The 27716-nt window shown below is 47.8% G+C and overlaps 1 protein-coding gene across 1 annotated transcript in view; it reads left to right on the top strand.

The window, feature by feature from the left end:
- Positions 1–27716, top strand: part of LOC105484103 (Wnt family member 5B) — a 131037-nt gene that overhangs the window by 6217 nt on the left and 97104 nt on the right. The gene's annotated exons all lie outside the window — the stretch shown is intronic.

The raw sequence follows: 27716 nt of genomic DNA, 5'->3' as shown, positions 1-27716 counted from the left end.
TGCATCACCCTTCTCCAGGGAAATGCGTCTCATGGACAGTGACTGTGTCCCATCAGGCATAGGAGTCATTTTGATCATTACACGACAGGAAGAGAGGTTTGTGGAATGACTGGGAGAGCACAGATGCTCAGGGTGAGCTGCCACGAAGGGAAGGAAGAGGCAGGCAGGTGGACGGGAAAGGAGAGCTCCGCTGACGTGGTCCTGTGTGGCTGAGAATCCAGCAAGTCCCTGGCTGAAAAGGAAGGGGTCCTGCTGACCCCATCTCAGAGGCATCTGTCGTTTAAACGAAGCAAATGCTGAGATGTTCCCTGGATTTGGAAATCATCCAAAATCGTAACTTGTTGCATTTTATTATTCTTAAAAGGGTAACCTCTGTGAAGTAATATCTAAAATCAACTTTATGCTGAGCACTGTGGCTCACGCCTGTAATCCCAGCACTTTGGGAGGCCGAGGATCATTTGAGGTCAGGAGTTCAAGACCAGCCTGACCAACATGGTGAAACCCCGTCTCTACTAAAAATACAAAAAATTAGCCGTGCATGGTGGCGGGCGCCTGTAGTCCCAGCTACTCGGGAGGCTGAGGCAGGAGAATCTCTTGAACCCAGGAGGTGGAGGTTGCAGTGAGCCGAGATTTCGCCACCGCACTACAGCCTGGACAACAGAGCAAGACTCCATCTCAAAAAAAACGAATAGCTTTAAATACAAGGTGGGGGAGATGCTACTTGAGACTTTTCCTTTTCCCCTAGGCCAGGGCCACCTACCCTGTGAGACAGAGCAGTTTGCTGTGAAGGGAAAGGTTTGAGGACCTCCCACCTGGGGGCCCCAGGAGCCAGGTGGGTGGCTGAACTGAGTGAGGGAAGAGGAGAGGGCTTAGAATACAAGAGGGAATGGAGGGGCACCCACTGTGGCCAACTTGTGAATGCGTTTCCACCTAAAGGCATCTGGTTCATCTATGAACGCTCAGAGTCAGCCCTACCGAACATCCAAACACCCGGCCACAGGCTGGGTGCTGTCAGGGCCCGTTGTTAGTGAGCGTGCACCTTGCCAGGCAGGGGCCTCTGGCTGACTAGTGGGACCCACTTGCTTTCCCGATCAAGGCCCTTCCCCAGCGTGGGGGTGAGTGCCTGACCTAGGGGTTGGATCAGGCCCTTTAACTTGTGAGGGCCCAGGGACAACTGTCCCCCCAGCCCTGCTCTCACCTGCTCAATCTCCCAGCTTCTCTAAGCGAATGGCATCTCTTATGGAGGTGTCAGGTACTCAGCCAGCGCTCATGTAGTCCTCTTTCCTGCCAGTTTTGTGTATCATTCCTGATATCGATAGGGAGATTTCACACTTTCCTGGAATACCTTCCTTACCATCACTGCAGCTTAAAACACAACCCAGGCTTGGCAGCGTGGTCTCCCAAGCCCTCCACAGCCTCCCCTGCCCCCGCAGCCTCGTCTTGAACGGTGCCCTCTCCCACCCAGTTCCTGATAGGGGGCCTCCTTGAAGTTGTATGAACACCCATGCTCTTTCAGGGCCCTCGCGTCTGTGCTCCCTCTGCTGACTGCTCCTGGTCCCCTCTGTCTGGCATGGCTCTTCCCCGCCCTTCAGCTTTCCGTGTCTCAAAAAGGCCCTGTGTTGGGAGTAGCCGCCGGCCCCAGCTGCTCTCTGTTCCTGTCTGTTTCTTCTAGTGGGAGGATCACTCGAGCCTTGGAGTGTGAGGCTGCAGTGAGCTACGATAGTGCCGCTGTACTCCAACCTGAGCAACAGTGTGAGACCCTTGTCTCTAAAAATAAAAAAAAGAAAAAATATATAGCTCCTGAACTTTAGGAGCTATTGTTCTCATAACTTCTACTATGTGTGAGTAGCAAGTGTGCAGTATTCCAAAACCTTCCAAGTCTTCCATCTCCCATATCCTGTGCCTAAGATCAGCTTGGGATGCTACACGTGGAAGGTGGTTTCCAGTATACAGTAGAAATGCAGAGGGAACAGGAAATCAGAGGACGCTGCCCAGGCCAAGCAGGAGAACCTGGAGGAAGCACAGAGCCGACCCCTTGCTCAGGCTATGTCCTCAGGTGCTGCCATTACTAGTGGAATCTGTTTCACCCATCTGTGCGATCAGATTAAGAGTGGTGAAAGGAACTGGATTGGGGTTCCGTGAGTGCTCCATACCCAATGCCCCACGTCACAGGCTCTCAGTCATTGCTGAATGAAACAATTCTAGGCCCTCATTCCAAGCTGTTGTCTCCATCTCTAACTCATCTCTTTGGTTCCAGGTTGTCCAGCACCAGTATTCACTAAGGTCTTATTAAATATAATTAGAAAATAACTTAGGAAAAAGGTCTCCAGTTTCATGGGCAGGTGCATTGATCTTAGAGGCATCGCTCTGTCACCCAGGCTGGAGTGTGGTGGCTCAATCATAGCTCACTGCAGCCTCCAACTCCTAAGCTCAGGTGATCCTCCTGCCTCAGCCTCCTGAGTAGCTGGGACTACAGGCACACACAACCATGTCCAACTGATTTTTAAATTTTTTGTAGAGATAGGGTCTCATTATGTTGTCCAGGCTGGTCTTGAACTCCACTTCAAGTGACCCTCCCACTGTGGCCTCTGGGAAGGTGGGAGCTCTGGGATTGCCCTGGGATTGCAGGTGTGAGTCACCCCTCCTGGCCTATTACCTCCCCTTTGCTGCACGATCTTCACTTGGCTTCCAGGGCATCTCACTCTTCCAGTTTTCCTTCTTGCCCATTGGCAGCAGCTTACCTGATTTTCTCTATCTCTTTGGACCTCTTGTCTTCTCTATGTACAGTTATACACTGCATGAAGATGTTTTGGTTAATGATGGACTGCATAGACCACAGTGGTCTATGGTCTAAATATCTATATCTATCATAAGATATTTCACTGTGCCTTTTCTGTGTTTATATTTGTTTAGATACGTGAATACTTACCACTGTGTTCCAGCTGCCTAGAGTATTCAGTACAGTCACATGCTGTGCAGGTTTGCAGCCCAGGAGCAATCAGCTAGAGCGTCTCACTTGGGTGTATAATAGACTCTACCATCTAGGTTTGTGTAGGTTCACTCTGACTTCACACAGTGATGACATGGCCTAATGACATGCTTCTCAGGAGGTATCCCTGTCGTTAGGCGACGTGTGACTGTACTGTACGGATGGCTGTAAGTACTGTCTCTACCCTTAGGAACCTCATGGTTTTTTTGTTTGTTTGTTTGTTTGTTTGTTTGTTTGTTTGTTTTTTGAGACAGAATATCCCTCTGTCGCCCAGGTTGGAGTGCATTTTTCTGCCTCAGCCTTCCGAGTAGCTGGGACTACAGGCGCACGCCACCACACCTGGCTAACTTTTGTATTTTTGGTGGAGACAGGGTTTCACCATATTGGCCAGGCTGGTCTCAAACTCCTGACCTTGTGATCCGCCCTTCTCGGCCTCCCAAAGTGCTGGGATTACAGGCGTGAGCCACCGCGCCTGGCCAGGAACCTCATGTTTTTGTGTCTTGCCTGCTCCTCTCTCTTGAACTCCAGTGTTGCTGAAGCAGCACCTTCTCTACAGAATTACACGCCTCTGAGTTCGTCCCTGCCTTCCCACAGCCCTCTCCATCGCATCCTCCTTGTTGCTCATGCTGTAAACCCTGGAGTCAGTCTTGACTTTTCCCTTCTCTCCCTTCCGGCATCGAATCCATCAGTGATTCTTACCAAATCCAAATTCAGAACATTCCCAGCCCCTCTGATGACTTCTCACCTCCTCTACCCCTCTTATCCCAGCTCATCCTGGCTCATTAGGAGGCGTGGTCTTTCTGAGTTAGTTAGGGCAGCAATCCTGTTTTGACATGTCAGATCTTGTCACTCTTCTCTTCAAAACTTTCCGGTGGACTTCCATCTCATGGAGGACAAAGCCAGGTTCTCACACTAGCTTACAAGCCCTTGGTAGCCAGCCTCCACTTACCTCTGCAACCTCACCCTAGCAAGGGCTTCTGTGACTTTCCTATATAGATCATAACCCTCTCACCATTCTCTAGCCCTCTTCTCTGCTTTATTTCTCTCTGTTATACCCGTGGAACATACAGGTATTTTGTATTTCACTTTCTGGTCCTCTGTCTGCTTCCCCTTGCTAAAACAGAAACACCACAAGGGCAGGGATTGTTGTATGTCTTGTCCACTGTTGTATCTTGAGTCCATGGGACAGTGCCTGACACGCAGTGGGTGTTGAGAAAACATTTGCTGAAGGGCTTAAGTGGATGAAAGACAGCGGTTTCACCTGTTGGCAGGGAAGAGTGTTAACAGTGGGAACAGGCTGGGCGTGGTGGTGCATTCCTGTAATCCCAGTGCTTTGGGAGGGATGGCTTGAGTCCAGGAGTTCGAGACCAGCCTGAGCAACATAACAAGACACCCGTCTCTACAAAAAATTTTAAAAAGTATCTGGGGTGGTGGCACACACCTGGAGTCCCAGCTGTTTGGGAGGCTGAGGTGGGAGCATCACTTGACCTGGGAGGTTGAGGCTGCGGTGAGCTATGATTGCACTGCTGCACTCCAGCCTGGGTGACAGAGGGAGACCTTGCCTGAAAACGAACAGACAAAATCGTTGATCCTTCCTCTGCTCCGTTGCTCCCTCCCCATCTTGGCCTCCTTTGCCGTACCACAGAATGGGACAACTGGCGAGAACGTGTGGCCCTGGGATATGCCTGTTTTATCAGAACTGATGAAAGTGTAACATGTTCACTGAAAAACATTGGCTTTTTTTTTCATTTTTTAATTCGTTCATATTTTCATTGAAAATACAAAGAAAATGATGATTTTGAGTTATCATTGGTAGGATTTTGGTGCATTCCTTTTCGGGTTTTTCTGCCTGTGTGTACAAGCACACACATATATTTATGGGCCCAGGTATGTGTTTCTGCACATGCCTGTCTCCTCCGGACAGACGGTGACACCTTGAGGGCCAGCGCCATGCCTGTTCTCCTCCTCTCCAGCTCCTCTCGAGCCTGGCGTGGATCAGGTGCACACAGTGGTCGGTCACAGGGGTGACTGGACAGGTGCATGGTCAGTTTCCTGGTGAGCACTTGGAGTCCATGCAGAGCCAGTTCCTGTGATTTCCTTGCCTTTTTGGTTCATGAGCTGCTTGGTAAGGGCAACGCCTTCACCACTTTTGTTTCCCTAAGGTTGTTCCAGAGTCAGGTTTCTCAGCCCCGGCACTATGGATATTTTGGACCCAATAATTCTTTGTTGAAGAGGGAACATACCTGGCCCCTACCCACAAGATGCCAGTAGCACCCCACTCCGAAGGATGACAACCAAAAATGTCTCTGGACATTGCCAAATGTCCCCTGGGGAGAGCGGGAGGGAGCAGAGTCACCCTGGGAGGTCACTGCTGTTCTAAAACGCCTCTGGTTTTTTCCTGACAATCTTCCCTTGTTTTTGTCTCCCCTAAATCCTGTGGATTTATTATCCGTTTTACATCCTATTTCCATGCTACTGCCGAGGGCAGGCCGTTGGGGAGCCAAGGTGAATTACGGCAGCAGCTTTCTCACTAGCTGTTGGTCCCCGGGCCCACCCCCGCAAGGCCATCTCCCCCACTGCTCACAGCGTGCCATGCCGCTACCCTCTTCGCCCATGAACGGCCACCCTGCTGATTAAACAGGTCCGCAAGTTGAACGAGGTGTCCCATGGCAGAAGAGGTTTTGGTATTTACTGTGTAATTGGGGTATCAGCCTTCCTTGGTTTAGTCTGGCAGTGATTTTCAAGCTTTTAAAAGTCTTTTCAACCCCCTGCTTTCCATCCTGTCCAGTGGAAAGTACGTGGCCTTGAGGCTCAGGTGGACTTGGGTTTAAACCAACTCAGCTGTTCAAGCCTGATTGGCTTGCCTTGCCCATTTAGGTTTTCTGAACTCCAGTTTCTTCACTGTTTAAACAGGGATAATACTGCCCAACTCCTAAGGTCATTTTTGAGAATGAAATGTGATAATTTTGTGAATTAGCGCAATGCCTGACATATATCATGTACTTAGTCAATGTTAGCTCCCTCTTTAACATTTCGTTGAAAAAAAGAGTGTCAAGAAATTGACCCCTAGATTCTCAAATACCTCGTCAGAATTTTTGCAGAAGAACTGAGTGTTTTATAATTTGGTTTATTTTGACAATTGAGGAGACAAAGGAGACCTGAGAATTCATTTACACAACAGCTGCTTTTACCAAAGAGCTGTTGAGAGCTCTGCAGCTCCAGGCTCTTGAACTTTTCCTGGACAGTCCTTCCAACCAAGATGTGGGTTCCTGGATGGCAGGACTGATGTCCTCCTTGTCTGGGCTCCTCTCTCCTCACTGATAACCCCGCCACTCAGCGTTGCTGCTACTCAGTCATACTGACAAGTTAATGAGCTAGTGACTTCTAAGCAGGTTATCATCCTCAGTTCAAGAAGTCCAGCCTTGCATTACCGCATTTCATTGATATTAAGATGCGTTTCAACATGTGAGGTCAGAATGCATCTCAGAATCAATATTGTATGACAGTTCGATTACACGTACTTTTCTTTCTGTTTTTTTTTTTTTTTTTTTTTTTTTTTTTTTTGAGACGGAGTCTCGCTGTGTCTCCCAGGCTGGAGTGCAGTGGCGTGATCTCGGCTCACTGCAAGCTCCGCCTCCCGGGTTCACGCCATTCTCCCGCCTCAGCCTCCCAAGTAGCTGAGACTACAGGCGCCCGCCACCTCGCCCGGCTAGTTTTTTGTATTTTTAGTAGAGACGGGGTTTCACCATGTTAGCCAGGATAGTCTCGATCTCCTGACCTTGTGATCCACCCGCCTCGGCCTCCCAAAGTGCTGGGATTACAGGCTTGAGCCACCGCGCCCGGCCTTCTTTCTTAGTGGTACAAAATAATGGTGCATTCTAGAATCAGTAGCATCTTAGGTTTGGTGAAATGAGGTAATCGATCACCGTTGACTAAGGTGGCCTGTTGTCATTTCCTGGCACCTACCTTAGTGTTCACTTGGAAATGCACTTTTGTATTTTGCCAAACGGAATATTTGTTTCCTGTCACCCTCAAGTTGAACATCTATTAACCATGTTAAAATTGAGAGAGGAAGGCCGGGCGCGGTGGCTCAAGCCTGTAATCCCAGCACTTTGGGAGGCCGAGACGGGCGGATCACGAGGTCAGGAGATCGAGACCATCCCGGCTAACACGGTGAAACCCCGTCTCTACTAAAAAATACAAAAAAAAAACTAGCTGGGCAAGGTGGCGGTTGCCTGTAGTCCCAGCTACTCAGGAGGCTGAGGCAGGAGAATGGCGTAAACCCAGGAGGCGGAGCTTGCAGTGAGCTGAGATCGCGCCACCGCACTCCAGCCTGGGCGACAGAGCAAGACTCCATCTCAAAAAAAAAAAAAAAAAAGAAAAAGAAATTGAGAGAGGAAATTCTACGCAAAAACTGAATGTCCCGTGGACTCTGGACCCTGATGCTTGAGCCTGCTGGGCTGCTTGTGGCCACCTGGGGATCAGCAGTCCAGGATTTCTGCCCTTGCATTACTGAGCATCTTGAGCAAATGTGCTTGTCACTGCCAGTCTCCCTCTTCTCATTGGTAAATGGAATCACAATGTAACCCCTTCCTATCTCATAGAATTGTTAGGGTCAAGCGACATGGTGTGTAGGAAAGTGCTTTATAACCAACGTAAGAACAACAAAGTGCTGTTCCTACCTGTTATGCAGAAGGGAACTGTAATCCAAAGACTTGCTGAAATTCACTGACAAAACACAGCCCCAGGTGACTCAGCGTTGATTCATACCTGGCACTGACCTTCTTATTTGTCTATTTCTAGGAGAGAGACTTTGAAATTATAGAAGCTTGTCTGGTGAGATGAAATAGTATCCCAAAGGATCAAAAAGAAGTTACATCCTATAAATAAAATGCAAGCTTTTTTTTTTTTTTCTTTTTTCATTTTATACTTTCCTGTTTCACTGCCTTGGCATTGGAAAATATGGGGTAAAATATTGTTAACATTAACACAAATATATTTATCATGAAGAGTAAGTCTAATCTCTTATGTACAGTGTTTTAAAAAAATCAAGTTCTGGCCGGGGCGATGTTTCACGCCTGTAATCCCAGCACTTTGGGAGGCTGAGGCGGGCGGATCAGGAGGTCAAGAGATCGAGACCATACTGGCTAACATGGTGAAACCCCATCTCTACCAAAAATACAAAATTAGCTGGGCATGGTAGTGCGCGCCTGTAGTCCCAGCTACTTGGGAGGCTGAGGCAGGAGAATCGCTTGAACCTGGGAGGCAGAGCTTGCAGTGAGCGGAGATTGCGCCACTGCACTCCAGCCTGGCGACAGAGCAAGACTCTGTCTCAAAAAATAAAAATAAAAAAAATTAAGTTCTGCAGTGCAACAGATGCTGGCCCAACCCTCGCTCCAAAACCTCATGGCAGTGTGACCCCCACACAGAGGTGACCCCCACACAGAGGTCACCTTGAAGCAAGTTAGCCAAACTTTCTTGACCCCAGTTTCCTCATCTGCTAAAGTCTTAAAAGGCTGTTGTGAGGATGAAATGAAATGAACAGAAAGCACTTACATTATAAATGCATGCAGGGCCTTGCACTTAGAAAGCACCAGAAAATGTTGGCTCTAATTATGCTTCTGAACAACCACAAAACATGCTATTGTGCAATTGCCAGTGACTGGTTCTGCTGACAGAATCAAAAGCTTGGTTATGTCTTGGAAGAAGGAATGGAGTGGTGTTATTTTCATGCTAAACCATGGCATTAATAAGCTATACAAACATGTCAATTCAACAGTAGTCTGACCTAAATAATATTGGATTTTCAACACATACAGCATGTTATACAGTAACCAAATCAAGAATCCTGGTCGAAACCTTCCCAGACAGCTTTGAAATATTTCCTTTCAAATGAGATTCTTGAAGTTCCCTGTTACCCACTCCATGTGGTGAAGTCTTAAGCAGCATCCCACTTTTATGCTTCAAAGCCTAGGAGACCTGGCCAGGCACGGTGGCTCATGCTTGTAATCCCAGCACTTTTGAGAGGCCGAGGTGGGTGGATCACCTGAGGTCAGGAGTTTGAGACCAGCCTGGCGTGGTGGAAACCCCGTCTCTACTAAAAATACAAAAATTAGCCAGGCATGGTGGCGGGCGCCTGTAATCCCAGCTACTTGGGAGGCTGAGGCTGGAGAATTATTTGAACCCAGGAGGTGGAGGTTGCAGTGAGCTGAGATCACGCCATTGCACTCCAGCCTGGACAACAGAGCAGGAGTATGTCTCAAAAAAAAAAAAAAAAAGCCTAGGAGACCTGCCCGCAAAAAATGTGCTGTGGGGAGGCGGTGTCCTACGGATCTCTCTCGTTCAGTATGGCATAGACTTCTGAGAAGTTACCATGAACCTACTTTCACAGTTGAGGGCTAGGGAAAGTCTTACAGTGTGAAATTCATTAGCTCCATGCACTGTGTGAAATTCATTAGCTTCACACACTCTGCCCTGTCTGTATTTCTTTCTCCACTGCCCGCCCTGTGTTGCCACAGCTGAATGGTGGAGGTACTATTGACTTTTCTTCTTAATCAACTTTATTGAAGTATAACTTACATACAATAAAATTCACACATTGTACATGTACAGGTCAGTAAATTTGGATGAATATACACACCCATGCAACACCGCCTCAATCAAGATATTTCTGCTTCCCCAGAAATCTCCTTGTCTCCCTTCCCTATAGCCCAGCCCACCACCACCCCAACTCAGCCACCCACTGACCTTATCTGTGTCATTAGAGATTACTTTCGTCTGTTCTAGAATTTTACATGAATAGATTTATACCAGAATTATGTTTTGTTTGTTTTTTTCCAGCTTTTTGGTGTTCGGCTTCTTTTGCTCAGCATAATATCTGTGGGATTTATCTGGGTTGTTGCAGGTATCAGTAGTTCATTCATTCTTTTTTTTTTTTTTCTTTGAGGCAGAATCTTGCTCAGATCACCAGGCCGTAGTGCATTGGTGCAGTCATGGCTCACTGCAGCCTCAAAACTCCTGATGTCAAGCGATCCTCCCCTCTCAGCCTTCTGAGCAGCCGGTACTATAGGTATACACCACCATGCGTGGCTAATTTTTATTTATTTTTTATTATTTTTATTTATTTTTTTTTGAGACGGAGTCTTGCTCTGTCGCCCAGGCTGGAGTGTGGTGGCCGGATCTCAGCTCACTGCAAGCTCCGCCTCCCGGGTTCCCGCCATTCTCCTGCCTCAGCCTCCGAGTAGCTGGGACTACAGGCGCCCGCCACCTCGCCCGGCTAGTTTTTTGTATTTTTTAGTAGAGACGGGGTTTCACCGTGTCAGCCAGGATGGTCTCGATCTCCTGACCTCGTGATCCGCCCGTCTCGGCCTCCCAAAGTGCTGGGATTACAGGCTTGAGCCACCGCGCCCGGCCCACCTGAATATCTTTAGACAATCTCATCAAGCCGTGATAAATTGACAAAATGTAAATCTTCATACATTTGGCATTTTAAATACTGTTTCCTTATATAGTAAGTAGAAAATACAGGCCGGGCGCGGTGGCGTACTCCTGTAATCCCAGCACTTTGGGAGGCCAAGGCGGTTGGATCACGAGGTCAAGAAATCGAGACTATCCTGGCTATGGTGAAACCCCGTCTCTACTAAAAACACAAAAAATCAGCCGGGCGAGGTGGCGGCGCCTGTGGTCCCAGCTACTCGGGAGGCTGAGGCAGGAGAATGGCGTGAACCCGGGAGGCGGAGCTTGCAGTGAGCCGAGATCGCGTCACCGCACTCTAGCCTGGGCGACAGAGCGAGACTCCGTCTCAAAAAAATAAATAATAAATAAAAAATAAGTAGAAAATACTATAAATCATCACTAACTGATACACTGGGGTTTCAGGAGCTCACACACCTAAGGACTTTCCTTTGGCACAGATGACTTGGGTAGCGAAGCCCCGTCTGACAATCGGCTTGTTGAATCTGAGCACTGACTAAGTGAGACACCTACTGATTAGACCTCAGGGATTTTAGGGATATTCGAATTCCATGGTAATTTGAGTTTATGCCCATAGTGTCTTTTCACAATTTTAGAAGTTTAGGGGGAAGTGAAAGTCCTCCAAAAATAAAAGCAAACTTTTTGGAATGGAAGTATTTATCATTCTGTGCTGTGAGGGCTCTGCTGTCCCTGCTCCCAAAATACTACACGTGTGTGTCTTTTAAGGAAATGTGATTAGCAAGACCTCATCTCCACAAGAAAGTTAAAAAAAAAAGAAAACTAACCAGGTGCAGTGGCTCACACGTGTCAATCCAGCACTTTCAGAGGCTGAGGCGAGAGGATTGTTTGAAGCCAGGAGATCGAGGCTGCAGGGAGCTATGATTGTGTCACTGTACTCCAGCCTCGGCGACGGAGCAAGGCCGTCTTATAAATAAATAAAGAAGAATGGAGATTAATTTAGTTTTGTATTTCATGATTCCTCATAAAATAATTGGAGCTAATCAGGGATAATACAAACCTCTAATTGAACATTACTATCTTGTTCAACACCCTGAAATGCATTTCTAGGAGTCACATTTCAACGGCACACCTGTCGGTGGTGAGTGAGGGCTCCGTCTCCACGTATGGCTGCCCTTTTTTTTTCTTTTTTTTTTTTTTGAGACAGAGTCTCGCTCTGTCACCCAGGCTGGAGCACAGTGGCGCAAGCCTCCCAGGTTCAAGGAATTCTCCTGCCTCAGCCTCCCAAGTAGCTGGGACTACAGGTGCCCACCACCATGCCCAGCTAATTTTTTGTATTTTTAGTAGAGACGGGGTTTCATCTTGTTAGCCAGGATGGTCTCAATCTCCTGACCTCGTGATCCGCCCACCTCGGCCTCCCAAAGTGCTGGGATTACAGGAGTGAGCCACACCCAGCTCTGGCAGCCCTTTCAATCAGCCAGCAACCTTGGAGTCTATGGGAAGCAGTTTGCAAGAGCGGGTAATAGATGATAATGCTTTGTGTGTGTGCATGACTCGAGCACATCGCTTTCTGCTGCCATTTGCCCACTGGCGTCGTGGTAAAAATGCTTTGAGCTGGGATTAAAGATGAGGTAGACAGGTCCTGACTTGAGGAGATCTGGATTTGAGATCCAGTGGTCTGACCTGAGGCTCACACGTGGCTTTTGTGAGTAGCAGTTTCTTTTGGGGGGGCTCATGTGTGCTCTGCCGTTTCACTGAGGTGCTGTGAGGATCAAATGAAGGGATACACATGAGAGTGCCTTGGACGCTGCACCCGTTCCCACAAACCTGAAGCAACGTGGAGCTGCTGCTAGGTTTATTTTCCACCGGGTCGCCCACCCTGACTGCCCCTATTGGGATGGGCAGCCGGGGAAGCAGGAGGCCTGGGAGAAGGACAAGGGAGCATCCCGCTTCGGGGCTTTTGCAAGGTCTCCAAACTGATGGGCTGTGCGGCCCCCAGGTTGTTTCTGTCCCGTCCTGTTTACTGAGCATTCTGTCTCACATGTAACTTCCACTGGATGGCTTCTGTGGTCTCAGGAGGTCTGTGAATCCTGCGTTCTTAACTTGCTGTCGTTTCAGAACTGCAGGGGCTTGTCAGTGTTTCGGCATGGTAGATCCAGTTAATCCTTACGGAGTTTCTCCTCGGCTGTGTCCCTGGGGACACATTTTCTGTCAGCCACCCCGTATTACACACACATCCAGACCTCAGGTTCAGGATGTAGGAGGGTACGTGAGGTGAAGCGAATTAAATGAATTCCTGTGGAGAGCTGTTTGCCCTCCACCGTACTCCGCACTTTCTTCAGAGGCGGTCTTTCTTCAGAGGAGAAATAAAAGCCCTTTTTAGGACAGATAACTGAGCAGTGTGGCTCACACCCATGCCACAGCTTAGTGTGTAAGATTGAGCTTGTGCTGCGTTTGGTTATTACAGCAGAAGTCAAATCGGTCTCCTGAATTGCAGCTGGTGCCGCTCAGCAATGCGTCGCCTTGTCAGGTCCTACGGCAACGGTGCTTTCGTGGTTATAGTTGTGATGGAAACTTTTGTTTCCACAAACCGGTAATTTCTGCAGTCTCCCTCACAGAGACCCTGAACACTGCAGCGGCGAGAAGACTCGGGTGTCCGACATTGGCTCTGAGCCGCTGCCGTCCACCCTCTGTCCTCTGGTGCACCTTGCTTTAGCGTCCACGTGGTTAACTCCTTGGCAGTCACGCTGATGTGGTTTTACTGTGAGGGTGGGTGCTCGTGCATGAGGGGCCGAGGACTCATGTCCTGTTCATGTTGGTGCTGCAGAGCTGGCTGGGGCACCGCGGGTGGGGATGTGAGGAGGCCAAGCAGCCCAGGAGTGGCTCGTGAGTTTAAGGCTTCCCCGGGTGTGCTTGCTGCTAGCAAGGAGGGACCACCCCTGGGGTGACTGTTAGCCACCTCCATCCAGGGTACTACAGTCATTCTTCTTTCCACTTCCTTTTACCTTGTTCTCACTATCCTCTTCAATGTGGCAGGCACCAAGTTAGCTACCAAAAATGCAAAAGGTGCCATAAGAAGAAGGGTGCTTTTGGTAGACAGGATTTAATCCAAGAAAGATTTTCTTACTCTTTATTTTGTGGCAAGATTCTGTAACATGGCTGAGGCACAGTCTTTGCCTTTCGAGAGTTTGTATTCTAAGAGGAAATTTTAAATGACACACAGTACTATATTACAAGGCAGAACCATTTTGGAGCTCTAAGACCCTGGGAAGGTTGCTGAACTTCTCTGAGTTTCAACTTCCTCATCCTTAAAGGGGCTATGAAAATTCACCTCAAAGGGTTATTATGAAGTCGCTTAAGAGTGGAATAAGAATGTTTTTGTTTCAATTGATGTGTATTGTCTTTTCAGATGGCAGGACTTATGTTATTGGGACATAAGTACTTATTAAGTTGTTTTTCACTGCTTAATAAATGAGACTACTAGGTATTTCTTTTGGCCTAGAGACTCTATGTAAAAGTTACTATAATGCTAAAGACAACATGAACTAAGTTTATTGACTCTGAGATGCCTTTAGTCTATACTTTACTTTTACTTTCTATATCACAAAGAAAGAAAAACAGTGCCAATTCCCTATAAAATAATGCCTTTAAAAGAGTACTTTCAAACACGTGAGTTAGTCATGCCAGCCTCTCCTGCTCTGCACTTTCTTTCATCTGTTCTGGGGGACTTGTCCGTTTCTCTTCCCTCCAGACATATTGTTTGGCCTGTGATATGGTTCGGCTCTGCGTCCCCGCCCGTATCTCACACTGAATTGTAATTCCCAGTGTTGGAGGTAGGACCTGGTGGGAGGTGATTAGATCAATAGGGGTGGTTTCTAATGGTTTAGCACCAACCCCCTAGTGCTGTCTCATGATAGAGTTCTCACAAGATCTGAAAATGCGTGGCACCTCCCCGCCCTCTCTCCTCTTGGCCACGTGAAGATGTGCTTGCTTCCCCTTTGCCTTCTGCCATGATTGTAAGTTTCCTGAGGACTTCCAAGAAGCATAAGCCTGTACAGCTTGCAGAACAGTGAGCCAATTAAACCTCTTTATAAATTACCCAGTCTCAGGTATGTCTTTATACCAGTGTGAGAACAGACAAATACGGAAAATTGGTACCAGGAATGGGGTATTGCTATAAAGATACCTGAAAATGTGGAAGCAACTTTGGAACTGGGTAACGAGTAGAGGTTGGAATAGTTTGGAGGGCTCAGAAGAAGACAGGAAGATGAGGGAAAGTTTGGAACTTCCTAGAGACTTGTTGAATGATTGTGACCAAAATGCTGATAGTGATATGAACAGTGAAGTCCAGGCTGAAGTGTTCTCAGATGGAGATGAGGAATTCATTGGGTACTGGAGTAAAGGTCACTCTTGCTGTGCTTTAGCAAAGAGACTGGCAGCATTGTGCCCCTTCTCTAGGGATCTGTGGAACTTTGAACTTGAGAGAGATGATTTAGGGTATTTGGCAGTAGAAATTTCTAAGCATATCCTCTTATTCATGAGCAAAGACATTATCAGAAACTGGAACTTATATTTAAAAGGGAAGCGGGCCAGGCACGGTGGTTCATGCCTGTAATCCCAGCACTTTGGTAGGCTGAGGCGGGTGGATCTCTTGAGGTCAGGAGTTTGGAATTTTGGTCACTTCTTCAATGAAAGCATTTGATTCACCAATAGAAAATGTAAATTCATGCCTTTCTGTGCACAGTTGAAACTGTGTTTCAATGCTGAATCGTGCTGCCATCTTTTTGGTGACATGGCAATTAAACTCAGCGTGTATATACCACCAAAGCACATTACTCAGTTGGAGGGACAAGAACAGGACAACTAGGACCAAGTTCTGCCATTTGGAGACAGTAACAACTGTGTCATGACTATGGCTTGGCTGCCAGCATTGAGATTCCTATTTGGACTTCGGAGTCATTAGCTGGGATGAAATGTGTACATCTTGAATGCCCACTTTAGCTGACTGGTGGTGGCCTCCCAGGAATGTACACTTCGTTCGAGAGGATTGTGAGACCATCCATGGGAAAGAACTCCATTGCCCCATCACTCATGTCCTCCAGTTGGTCTCCAGGTGAGGAAGAGGTGACGCATGTGTATGAAGATGAGGATTTGCCCTCCCAGCCTTAGAGAACGTTCAGAAGGCCACTGTAATTGGGGTCAGGGCGGTGCAGTGAGACGGCAGAGAGTCACGGAGGTAAAAGATTATTTCAGAGGAAGATGTCAGACTTGTCACTGAAGTAGACGTGGGAGGTGGCTGTGACTTTGAGCCTGGCTGACTGGCAGCACATAGCTATAGCAGTTGTGTAAATAACTAAGTTAGGGGCTGGATGGAGGGGAGGGTGGATGGAGCCACTTTTGAAGCTGCTGACTTTGAGGTGGCTAGTCTATCCAAGCAGTTATAAATGTGGCACTGGAACTTCTTTCAAGAAGTTTGACAAAGAATAGAAATTGGGCAGTAATTGGAGGGAGGAGCAGTGTCAAAGGAAACATGGAGGCAGGTTGGCAAAGGCCTAAGACGTGCGAGATTGGAGGGTGATCCGTGGGGCAAGGTTCCAGCAGCTGCAAGAGGGGAAAGGATTGAGAGTCAGGTGACGGAGTTAGCCTGGAATTACTCGTGCTGTGTGGGTAGAAGACAGGTAGCCAGCCCGTCGCTCTTCATGTGGGCTGAGGTGCTTATTAGCCCTTCCTCTCTCCATCCTTTTCACCCCCCAGTTGTCTGGTCCCTGTCTCCCTGCGTCTGAGTGTGCTTTCCTGCTGGGCCGTCCTGGCTTGCACATCGTGCTCTGCCACGGCTCTTCTTGCCATTCCAGTGGCCCCCAAGGGAACAGGTTTCCTCTGCCGTGAAGTAGAGGCCATTCTCCTTATGGCCTCCTGATCCCTATCTCAGCCTTTCTCGGTGCCCAGAGAATTTCTGTGAAGCTGTCTCATGCTTTCCAAACTTCCGTAACTTAACTAGATCCTTTTCTTCTTCCAATCAGAATCTTTCAACCAGTCTGCCTTCCTCTCGGGCCTTTTCTTTCTCCTGCTTTCCGTGTTCTTCTCCCACCCGTGGCCCTCCGGCCTCCCTTGGACCGTTCATCATTATCACATCCCCTTCGTAAAGTCGTGCCCGTTTCCAGTTTTGAAGCCTTCTCGGAATAAACGTTAGTATATCTAAAACCCAATTATGTTTTGGTTACTCAAGTTCCAGCCCAGTGACTTATACTCAAGCCATAAAGCAGTAGATTTTAATGGCTGAAAGGCCGGCTGGAAATCATCTAATCCAGCGCTTCCCAACATCTGTTCTTCCTGAGAAGTTAATAGGCACTTGGAGGAAAAAAAGGTTGTATGATCGAGTAAGTCTGAGAAATGCTGGTTTCCATCAAATTAAACACATTTGTTAAAACCACAGAGCTTTAATGTGTGCATATGCCGTGCGACTCCCTCAGGAGCAGGAGGGATTGTGTCCCGTGCTTATTTGACTGTGGAACTCTTCGTCAGAGCGTACCGTCGATCTGTCCTCTGCCATGTTTAGTGGATGAGCACGTTCGCACACCCTGAGCGTCTGACGTCAGTCACTGAGGTTGCTCATCTTAGATGGGGTCTGGGGACTGTTCTGTGGCTCCAACAGGAGCCATTGTGACAGTGCCACTTGCTGTGATGTTTGTGACTCTTTCACCATGCCTTTAGCAACAGTTGCGGCTCTGCTGTGAACTGACGCCAAGGGAAAACTGCTCTGAACTTTCCCAAATGAGAAATAAGAATTAGACATGCAATCCGGTGAGACCACAGCCAGTGGCACTCCTTTTACTAGGGAGCACTGAGCAGCGCAGTGTGGCCCGAGGAGGAGGCTGGACTCTCACTCCTGAGCACGGAGTTCCAGGCCCTTCCGATTCAATTCCATTTCCCACATCTCTCCTGGATGAGCCCGGCATCACAGCCGGTCAGAGCCGCCTGCCGTCTTCCCGAGCATGACGCCCAAAGAGCCACACTTGTGGTCCTCGTGATGCCGATGCCTTGCTGCTGTCGGCAGCGCCCTTTTGCAGCTCCAAGCCTGGGGGACGACCACATTTACTAAAGATTCACGCCTCCCAACCTCTCCAAGCACGCTGCTTTCTCCTGAGAGCTCCCAAAGACACCTCTACACAAAAATTCTGATATGAAACCTAATGCATTCCTTTAACTATGTGGTTTTAGTTTGTCCTCCTCAGCGGACCCCCATCTTTGAGGGCAGAAACCCCCTTCCATTTACTACTGTGCCCGTGGCCCTGCCCTGATGAAGGGCTTGGCCCGGAGCAGGTGTGGGCAAATTTTGTTCAATGAGCGAGCCCTCCCTGGTGGGGCTGACTGGCCAGCAGATGCTGCAGGAGAGCTACCCGTGTGGGAGGTTCGTGGAAGCCTTTCAGAGACAAACGGCATTTGAAAAGGACTCGGAGGAAACCCCTGGACTGGCAAGCAAGAGAGGGAAAAACCCTTCCAGGTGAAGGTAGAGTGGAAAGGTCAGTAGAGGTGTGGCAGGGAATAAAGGAACAAAGATGGTGGGAGAGATCCCATCCTGGGCAGGGCAGAGAAGCCAGGTGGGGCAGAGGAGCGAGGGAGACCAGCGATCAGGCAGAAGAAAGGGTGGAAGGAAGGCCCAGAAGGAGAAGTGCCGGGAGGTGGCCAGGGCCATGCAGCTGCAGGGGGCGCCGTTCCCATACGGCCTCCAGCTGCCCAGCGGTTTTCTGGCGGTCCCTCAGCCAGATGTTTGTGTAGTACGCAGGCCAGGAGCACCTGGCTCTCAAACATTTAAATAACCGAAACCATCTCAGAAGAGATTTTTTTTTTTTTTTTTTTTTGAGACGGAGTCTTGCTCTGTCACCCAGGCTGGAGTGCAGTGGCGCAATCTCAGCTCACTGCAAGCTCTGCCCCCCAGATTCAGGCCATTCTCCTGCCTCAGCCTCCCAAGTAGCTGGCACTACAGGCGCCCGCCACCACGCCCGGCTAATGTTTTTGTATTTTTGGTAGAGACGGGGTTTCACCGTGTTAGCCAGGATGGTCTCCATCTCCTGACGTCGTGATCCACCCGTCTCGGCCTCCCAAAGTGCTGGGATTACAGGCTTGAGCCACCGCGCCCGGCTAGGAGGTTGTGTTTTTAGCCAGGGGCTGTGGTAGGCAATAGTTCCAGTTGTCCTGGCTGCTAGAGTGGCAGGGAGGTGACTGAGTAGGCATTGGATTCTCATTCTGACTTGCCTCTGACAGGCTGAGATGCTGGGAAAGCCTCTGGACCCTCCCAGATCACCTGTCTGAGTGGCAGAGGGCAGGGCGGTGCAGTCTGAGTTTGGTCTCTTTCTGAGGGGGCAATGGTAGAAGTTTCCCTTGGGTGGCAGTGGGAGGCAGGGGACCAGTTTGGAGAGTCCTTATTTCTCCTTGATGATGGGCATTGGTTCTTAACCTACTGGAACAATTTATCAGCTTCATTGGTCCCTAATGGTTCAGGGTAAAACCTGTTCCACAAGGTCACAGTCCAAAAAGGACTCGTGTCTTTTTTTTTTTTTTTTTTTTTTTTTGAGACGGTGTCTCTCTCTGTCGCCCAGGCTGGAGTGCAGTAGTGAGATCTCGGCTCACTGCAAGCTCCGCCTCCCGGGTTTACGCCATTCTCCTGCCTCAGCCTCCCGAGTAGCTGGGACTACAGGCGCCCGCCACCTCGCCCGGCTAGTTTTTTTTTGTATTTTTTAGTAGAGACAGGGTTTCACCGAGTTAGCCAGGAATTTTTTTTTTTTTTTTTGGAGACGGAGTCTCTCTCGTCACCCAGGCTGGAGTGCAGTGGCGCGATCTCATCTCACTGCAACCTCCGCCTCCCTGGTTCAGGTGATTCTCCTGCTTCAGCCTCCCGAGTAGCTGGGATTACAGGCACCCACCATCATGCCTGGCTAATTTTTGTATTTTTACTAGATATGGGGTTTCACCATGCTGGCCAGGCTGGTCTTGAACTCCTGACCTCAGGTGATCCACCCACCTTGGCCTCCCAAAGTGCTGGGATTACTGGCATGAGCCACCACACCCGGCCTTGTATGTCTTTTGACCCATGGGGTGCTGCCAGCTATCAAATTGGACAGTCGAATGTGGGATGTGTTCCTTTCAATGTTGCCTTGTATCTGCTCAGTCATTCATTGAGCTGAAGAAGCTTTATGTTCCAATAGGGACTCATGGAAAAAGACTTTCAGTTTCTTTAATTATCAGATAGGTTCACAAACATTGTTGTTTTTTAAAAAATTATGGTAAAATGTACTTAACAAAATTTTCCATTTTAACCATTTTTAAGTGTACAGTTGTGTGGCGTTGGCCACATCCACATTGTTGTGTAATCATCACCACGTCCATCTACGAAACTTTTCCATCTTCCCCAACTGAAATTCTGTTCAGAATTAACACTATTGTTTAATTAACATTAAACAATAACTGCCCATCCCTCCTGCCTTCCAGCCCCTGACAACCACTTCTTTCTACTTCTACTTTCCTAGGTATGTATGTATTTATTTATTTTTGAGACAGGGTCTTGCTCTGTTGCCCAAGTTTTTGGAGTGCAGTGCTGCAGCCACAGCTCACTGCAGGCTCAAACTTCTGGGCTTAAGCAGTGCTCCCACCTCAGCCTCCTAAGTAGCTGGGACTACAGGTGTGTGCCACCACACTTTGCTGAATTTTTAGTTTTTATTTTTTGTAGAGACAGGGTCTCACTATGTTGACCAGGCTAGTCTCAAACTCCTGGGCTCAAGCGATCCTCCCACCTCAGCCTCCCAAAGTGCTGGATTACCTACTTTCTATCTATGAATTTGTCTATCCTAAATACCTCTTATAAGTGGAATTATAAAATATGTCCTTTTGTGTCTGGCTTATTTCGCTTAGCATCCATGTTTCATCCATGGATGAAACTTAGCAATATTTCATCCATGTCGTCGCATGCATCAGAATTTCCTTCCTTTTTTAAGACTGAATCATATTCCATTGTATGTGTATATAGCATTTTGTTTATTTATCCCCCAGTAGAATATAACTTTTTTATTTTTTAACTTCAGTTTTTATTTGTAGCTGACAAATAACAATTGTAGATTTACAGGGGACAATGTGATGTTTCGATACATGTATACCTTGTGGAATGATTATATCAAGCTAACACGTCACATACCTATCCTTTTTTGTAGTGAGAATAGATTTAAAATCTATTCTTTTAGCAATTTTGAGATATATAATACATTATTATTAACTGTGGTTGCCATGCTGGGTAATAGATCTTAAAGAATTATTCCTCCTGTCTAACTGGAACTTTCTACCCTTTGGTTAATTTCTCTGCATTCCCCACTCCTCACCCCCAGTATCTGGTAACCACCATTCTGCACTCTAATTCTATACGTTTGACTTTTTAAGATTCCACACATAAGTGATATTATATGGTACTTGTCTCTCTTGCCTGGCTTATTTCACTCAGCATAGTTTCCTCTAGGTTCGTTCATGTTGTCAAAAATGACAGGATTTCCTCCTTTTTAAAGGCTGTTAGTAATCCATTGTAGATGTGCCACATTTTCTTCATCCATTCTGCCATTGATGGACACTTAGGTTGATTCCATGTCTTGGTTATTATGAATAATGCTGAAATGAACATGGGAGTGCAGGTATCTATTCAACATACTGATTTCAGTGCTTTTGTATCTATATCCAGAAGATTCATATGGTAATTCCATTTTTAGGCTTTAAAAGATTTATGAACAACAGAAATTCATTTCTCAGTTCTGGAGACTGGGAAGTTCAAAGATAGGCACCAGGTTTGGCTTCTGGTGAGAGCTTGTTCTCCACTTCCAAGATGGTGCCTTCATGCTGTGTCCTCACGTGGCAGAAGGGATGGAAGAGGAAAGGAGCCAGAGCACTCCTCTCAGCCATTTTTATAAGGGGCTTAATCACTTCCCAAAAGGCCTTACCTCTTAGTACTATCACCTTGGGGGTTAAGTTCCAATATATTAATTTGGGGGCTTTAGACACACATTCAGACCGTAGCGTTCCAGCCTTGGCCCCCTTAAACTCATGCCCTTCTTACATACAGAATACATTCGTTCTTCATTCTAGCTCAGTAGACTTAAGAATCCTTTTTTTTTTTTTTTTTTTTGAGACGAGTCTCGCTCTGTCTCCCAGGCTGGAGGGCAGTGGCGCGATCTCAGCTCACTGCAAGCTCCGCCTCCCGGGTTCCCGCCATTCTCCTGCCTCAGCCTCCCGAGTAGCTGGGACTACAGGCGCCACCACCACGCCCGGCTAATTTTTTGTATTTTTTGTAGGGACGGGGTTTCACCGTGTTAACCAGGATGGTCTTGATCTCCTGACCTCGTGATCCGCCTGCTTCAGCCTCCCAAAGTGCTGGGATTACAGGCGTGAGCCACCGTGCCCAGCCTTTTTTTTTTTTGTTTTTTTGTTTTTTTGTTTTAGATGGCGTTTCACTCTTGTTGCCCAAGCTGGAGTGCAATGATGCGATCTCGGCTCACTGCAACCTCCGCCTCCCGGGTTCAAATGATTCTCCTGCCTCAGCCTCCCACGTAGCTGGAATTACAGGCATGTGCCACCACGCCCAGCTAATTTTGTATATTTAGTAGAGACAGGGTTTCTCCGGGTTAGTCAGGCTGGTCTCGAACTCCCGACCTCAGGTGATCCGCCCGCCTCGGCCTCCCAAAGTGTTGGGATTACAGGCATGAGCCACCGCACCCGGCCTGAGCCACCGTGCCCAGCCAAAAGTCTCAACTTCTTCCAGCACCAACTCAAAAGTCCAAAAACCAGAATCTCATCTAAATCAGACACAGATGAGACTCAAAGGTTTGTTTCATCCCGAGGCAAACTGCTCTCCAACTGTGAACCCGTGAAATCAAACAAGTGAATGTGCTTCCAAAATACAATGGTGGGACGTGTATAGGATAGATGTTCCCATTCCAAAAGGGAGAAATAAGAAGAAAGGGGTTGCAAGTAAGTCCAAAACCCAACAAGGAAAACAACGTGACTGGAGATTAATCTTTACTTGATGCTGATCTTGTGGACACAGAGGAGCAGAGTATGTTTAGTTTTGGGGGAACCTCCATATTACTGATTTCTAAAGTTTCTTTAGCTAAAGTCTTCAACATATTTTTTAAGTACCCGATAATGTCTCTGTCTTCCCCATTAAACTGTAAACTCTTTGGCGGGTTTATTCATTTTTGTGCTTCTAGCTCAGTGCCAAGTAGTCAATAATGTGTTAAATGAATAAATGGCTAGTACTCTGATTTGAATATTTGCCCAAGAATCAGAACTCTTCACTAGAACCTGATCTTCTACCTAAAATCAAGTCACGAATTTTTACTTCTCTAAGCCTTTTTTTTTTTTTTTTTTTTGAGACGGAATCTCGCTTTGTCAGCTAGGCTGGAGTGCAGTGGGGCGATCTCGGCTCACTGCAAGCTCTGCCTCCTGGGTTCATGCCATTCTCCTGCCTCAGCCTCCCGAGTAGCTGGGACTACAGGCGCCCACCACCATGCCTGGCTAATTTTTTTGTATTTTTAGTAGAGACGAGGTTTCACTGTGTTAGCCAGGACGGTCTTGATCTCCTGACCTCGTGATCCGCCCGCCTCGGCCTCCCAAAGTGCTGGGATTACAGGCATGAGCCACCGCGCCCGGCCGAGCCTTTTTATTAGGGACATAATATTCACTCCTAGATTGTTTGCCTGATCCCACAGTCTTTGAGCTCCTTAGGCTGAGATTACTATTGAAACACTCAGGATTAAAATACTAACGTCTTCATCTTTTCCTCCAAACTCTTTCTTGAATTTAAGAAATTCAAAAGCTGCTGTGTTGGAAACCATTCAGGAATTGTCATGGGTTTAGGTTAAAACAAAACAAAACAAAACAACACAACACAGCAGTTGTGACATGGAAAACAGATCACTTGAAACAGGTCTTCCTTTTCTGTTTTCTTGTAGCTGGGTCCTCCTCCCTGAAATCTCCTCTCCTGTCTTCTGTGATGCTGGACTTGTCTCTTTCCTCTACTTTTTCTCCATCCTTTTCTGAGACCCTAAATTACAGTGTGTCTGCCTGTAGCGCTCTTTTCTTTTTTCTATATAATGTTTAACTGCATCTAATCTATTATCTCTATATGAATGATTCCCAAAACTTAATCTCTGGCTCCCAAGCTTCATGGCTGTGCTCCAGCTGCCTCTAGATCTCTCTCTCTGGAGAGGTTCAATGTGCCTGAGACTGGGACTGCATTTCCTCCACATCCCAGCATTCTCCCTGGGAACCCATCTTTACTCCTTCTCCCCAGTCTCCCATTCATCACTCACCAAGCGTTTATTGAGCTCTTGCTGTGTGCTAGGCACCACTCTAGCTGCTTAATTAGCTGGCTAACCCAACAATTCAAAAGTCACCTGCCAAGCCTACAAAATGCAGTCTCCCACAGCTCTCCTTTTGCGTCTACTCTACGTGTGGTTTCCTAGAGCTGCGGAAACAAAGTACCACCAAGCTGGGAGGCTTCAAACATCAGAAATGTACTTTCTCACGGTTCTGGAGGCCCCAAGTCCAAGGTGAAGGTGTTGGCAGGATCGGTTCCTTCTGAGGCTGTGAGGAGAAGCTGCTCCAGGCCTCTCTCCCCACATCTGGTGATTTGCTGGCCGTCTTTGGCATTCCTAGACTGCAGGACATCCCTCAGTCCCCAACCTTCGTGTGGCCTCTCCGTGTCTTTGTACTGTCTTCAAAAAGGCAGCGCACGTCTGTCTCTGTTTTCAGATATCCCCTGAGGCCATTTTCAGAGGAACTGGAAGTTAGGACATCAATATATCATTTTGGGGCGACACAGTGGAACCTGTAACACCCGGTTATCTCTCCTTTGCTTTCAGATGTCTGTCTTTTCTGGGCACAGTTAGTCCTCTGGGCTGCCTTTGCCCAGCACTTTTTTTTTTTTTTTTTTTGCTCTGAGACAGAGTCTCGCTCCGTCACCCAGGCTGGAGTGCAGTGGCGTGATCTTGGCTCACTGCAACCTCCACCTCCTGGGTTTAAGCAATTCTGCCTCAGCCTCCAGAGTAGCTGGGATTATAGGCGGGCACCACCACACACAGCGGATTTTTGTATTTTTAGTAGAAACAGGGTTTCACCATGTTGGCCAGGCTGGGCTTGAACTCCTGACCTCGTGATCCACCCACCTCGGCCTCCCAAAGTGCTGGGATTAAAGGCGTGAGCCACCGTGCCCGGCCTGCCCTGTACTTCTTTTAGCACCATTAGCTTCTGTCACTGCCTGGGTGTCTGTAGCCCTGCTAGGTCAGCTGGGACTATGTCTTTATCTTTCCACCCTCAGGGCCTAGAATAGTACATATTTCACACTGCCAGGCATTCCTGAATCCCTGGATGGACGATCATTTACATGAATGAATGGATGGGCAGACGGACAGACGAATGGATGGATGGATGGAATAACTAAGGGAGTTTGTCTTGATTTACCTTGCCAACCTTAGATCCCATAATTCCCATTCAAGCAGTCTGTCCTCCACCAAATGTCTGGCTTCAGTTCTCCATACTCTTCCCTTTCTCTGTCCCCTCAAGTTCCCGTTCCAGCCCTCATCCAAGGCCCAGCTCAAGTTCCGCTTCGGTGCGGCTGCCTCCCCCGAGATGTTTGCCTTTTCCAAACTCGTGGAACATTGTACTGGTGCCTTTTCTGTGGCACTCTTTGCTTCGGCTTTGGATGATAGTAATTTATCCCAGAACTCTTGTTAAAAGGGATCTTACATATGGACTAAGACCAAAATATCTGTGTTGGATCACTTGGGAACATTTAAAAAATTACTACAGATCACTGAGCCCTCCACTTATAGATTCTGATGAGCAGGTCTGGGGTGGGTCCCTGGAATATGTACTTTTAAAAGCTTCCCCAGGCAATTGTGATACTCAGCCAAGTTTGGGAACCATTAATCCAGTCCAACCTCCTCGTTTTACTTATGGGGAAACTGAGGTCCAAAATTGTTAAATAATGTTCCCAAGATCATTTAGTTAGTGGCAGAGCCATCCAGTTATGTGGTTATGTCCTAGCTTTTCAGTCAAATGTAAGCAGCTCAGAAGCAGCGCCTGTATTTTGCTCATCTTTGTGACCTATGTAAATACCACCTGTGCACCTCAGTCAAGCCAGGCCATTCGCAGTGAGTGCCACTATTAGTGACACAATAGTGGCTACACTGCCCACTCCCAGAAGACAGATGCCAGGTCTGTTCATACTAACTTTCATTTCTAGCACCTTGCACAGTGCCTGGCATGTAGTAAGGTGCTTAGTTAATATTGATCAAATGAACAAAGCATCTGCTATATGCCAGGCCCTACAGTAGAAGCTTGACGGACATCATCTCATTTCGTTTATTCCAACTACAGCCCTGTGAAGTAGGCTTTCATATTCTCATTTTAAAGACGAGGAAACAGGGCCAGGCATGGTCACACCTGTAATCCCAGCACTTTGGGAGGCCGAAGTGGATGGATCACCTGAAGTGCAGGAGTTCAAGACTAGCCTGGCCAACATGGTGAAAGCCCGTCTCTACTAAAAATAGAAAAATTAGCCGGGTGTGGTAGCATGCACCTGTAATTCCAGCTACTCTGGAGGCTGAGGCAGGAGAATTGCTTGAACCTGGTAGGTGCAGGTTGCAGTGAGCCGAGATTACGCCACCGCACTCCAGCCTAAGTGACAGAGTGAGACTCCGTCTCAAATAAATAAATAAATAAATAAAGAAGAGGAAACAGGACCAGAGGCTAGTCGTCTGCTCTGTGTCATGCAGAAAACAGTCAGTATAACTGAGCTCTAAAGCCCACTGCTCTTTCTGCAGTGCTGCAGGATCCCCATGCTCCACCCTCCGTGCTCTTCAAAAAGCTGGGGGTCACTTCAAAACAATGTATGCAGCCGGGCGCGGTGGCTCAAGCTTGTAATCCCAGCACTTTGGGAGGCCAAGACGGGCGGATCACGAGGTCAGGAGATCGAGACCATCCTGGCTAATATGGTGAAACCCCGTCTCTACTAAAAATACAAAAAACTAGCCGGGCGAGGTGGCGGGCGCCTGTAGTCCCAGCTACTCGGGAGGCTGAGGCAGGAGAATGGCGTGAACCCGGGAGGCGGAGCTTGCAGTGAGCTGAGATCCGGCCACTGCACCCCAGCCTGGGCGGCAGAGTGAGACTCCGTCTCAAAAAAAAAAAAAAAAAACAATGTATGAGGAGAGGTATTCAAAAGCCCCAAATGTTTAGAAGCCTCAGTTTTGTTCTCAGCTCCAACGTAGCCTTGCTGCTCCGTGAGGTAATATAAAAGGTAGTTCTACTGCAACTTGTATTGTGTATGTTCTGGAACATTCAGTACTCTTACCACTTGCATGCTTATATGTGTGTGACTCAATACTATCAAAAGCTTTACAAGTATTTCATCCTCTTTCCCTTTTTTTTTTTTTTTTTTTAAATGCTGTTAAAATTCTCCTCCCTTTATAGGGCAGCCGTGCCAGGACTAGGGCAAACAGAGTTCAAAGAGTGTCCCAGCATGAACTGTTCTAATACCAGGTTTCAGATATGAGCTAATGGCTGAGAAACAGGAGTCAGGGATGTGAGTTGGCCCCACACACCTAGTCCCCTGCCCAGACCACTTGCGCAGTGACTGGGTTCTTTTATACCAGAGGTGTTGCGTGCCAGGGACCCAGCCTCTAAAAATGACAGGGCTGTGACTCCACCGTCAGTCATGAGACGGAGACCGAAGTCGCCACATCCCAGAGACTGAGTTTCAGCTTCGCCATCTGAAATGTTTCTGTCTTTTTCTTTCCAATTTGATGTTTTACTTGGATGCTGGCCTTGAGTTTATACTCCATGTAGACTTTCCTCGTTCTTTGTGGCGTCCTTTTCACTGCTGTTACTTCCTCAATCGGTCCTTCCTGAAACGCCAGTCTCAGTGGTGTGGGAATGAGTATGAGAGACCTCGCTCTAGGTGCTTGCATGGAACTTCCAGTCCCACGAGCTGACGCCCCGTGTCCTCCGTGGCTGCTTCCACCTTCCCCCTGCAGCTTTCAAATATGTCTCTCATTTCTTTCAAATTCTCACTTATCTTCCCTTCTTTGTTTAAATTTTAAAAAAATTTTAGAGGCGGGGTCTTGCCGTGTTGCCAGGCTGGAGTGCAGGGGCACCATCGCGGCCCACTGCAGCCTTAAACTCCCGGGCTCCAGCGATCCTCCCTCCGCAGCATCCCAAGTAGCTGGGACTGCAGGCGTGCACCATCATGCCTGTTTCATTCGTT

The sequence above is a fragment of the Macaca nemestrina genome, chromosome 10, assembly GCF_043159975.1.
Source record: "Macaca nemestrina isolate mMacNem1 chromosome 10, mMacNem.hap1, whole genome shotgun sequence".
Taxonomy (NCBI): Eukaryota; Metazoa; Chordata; class Mammalia; order Primates; family Cercopithecidae; genus Macaca; species Macaca nemestrina.
This window is presented reverse-complemented; position numbering and strand designations above follow the sequence as displayed.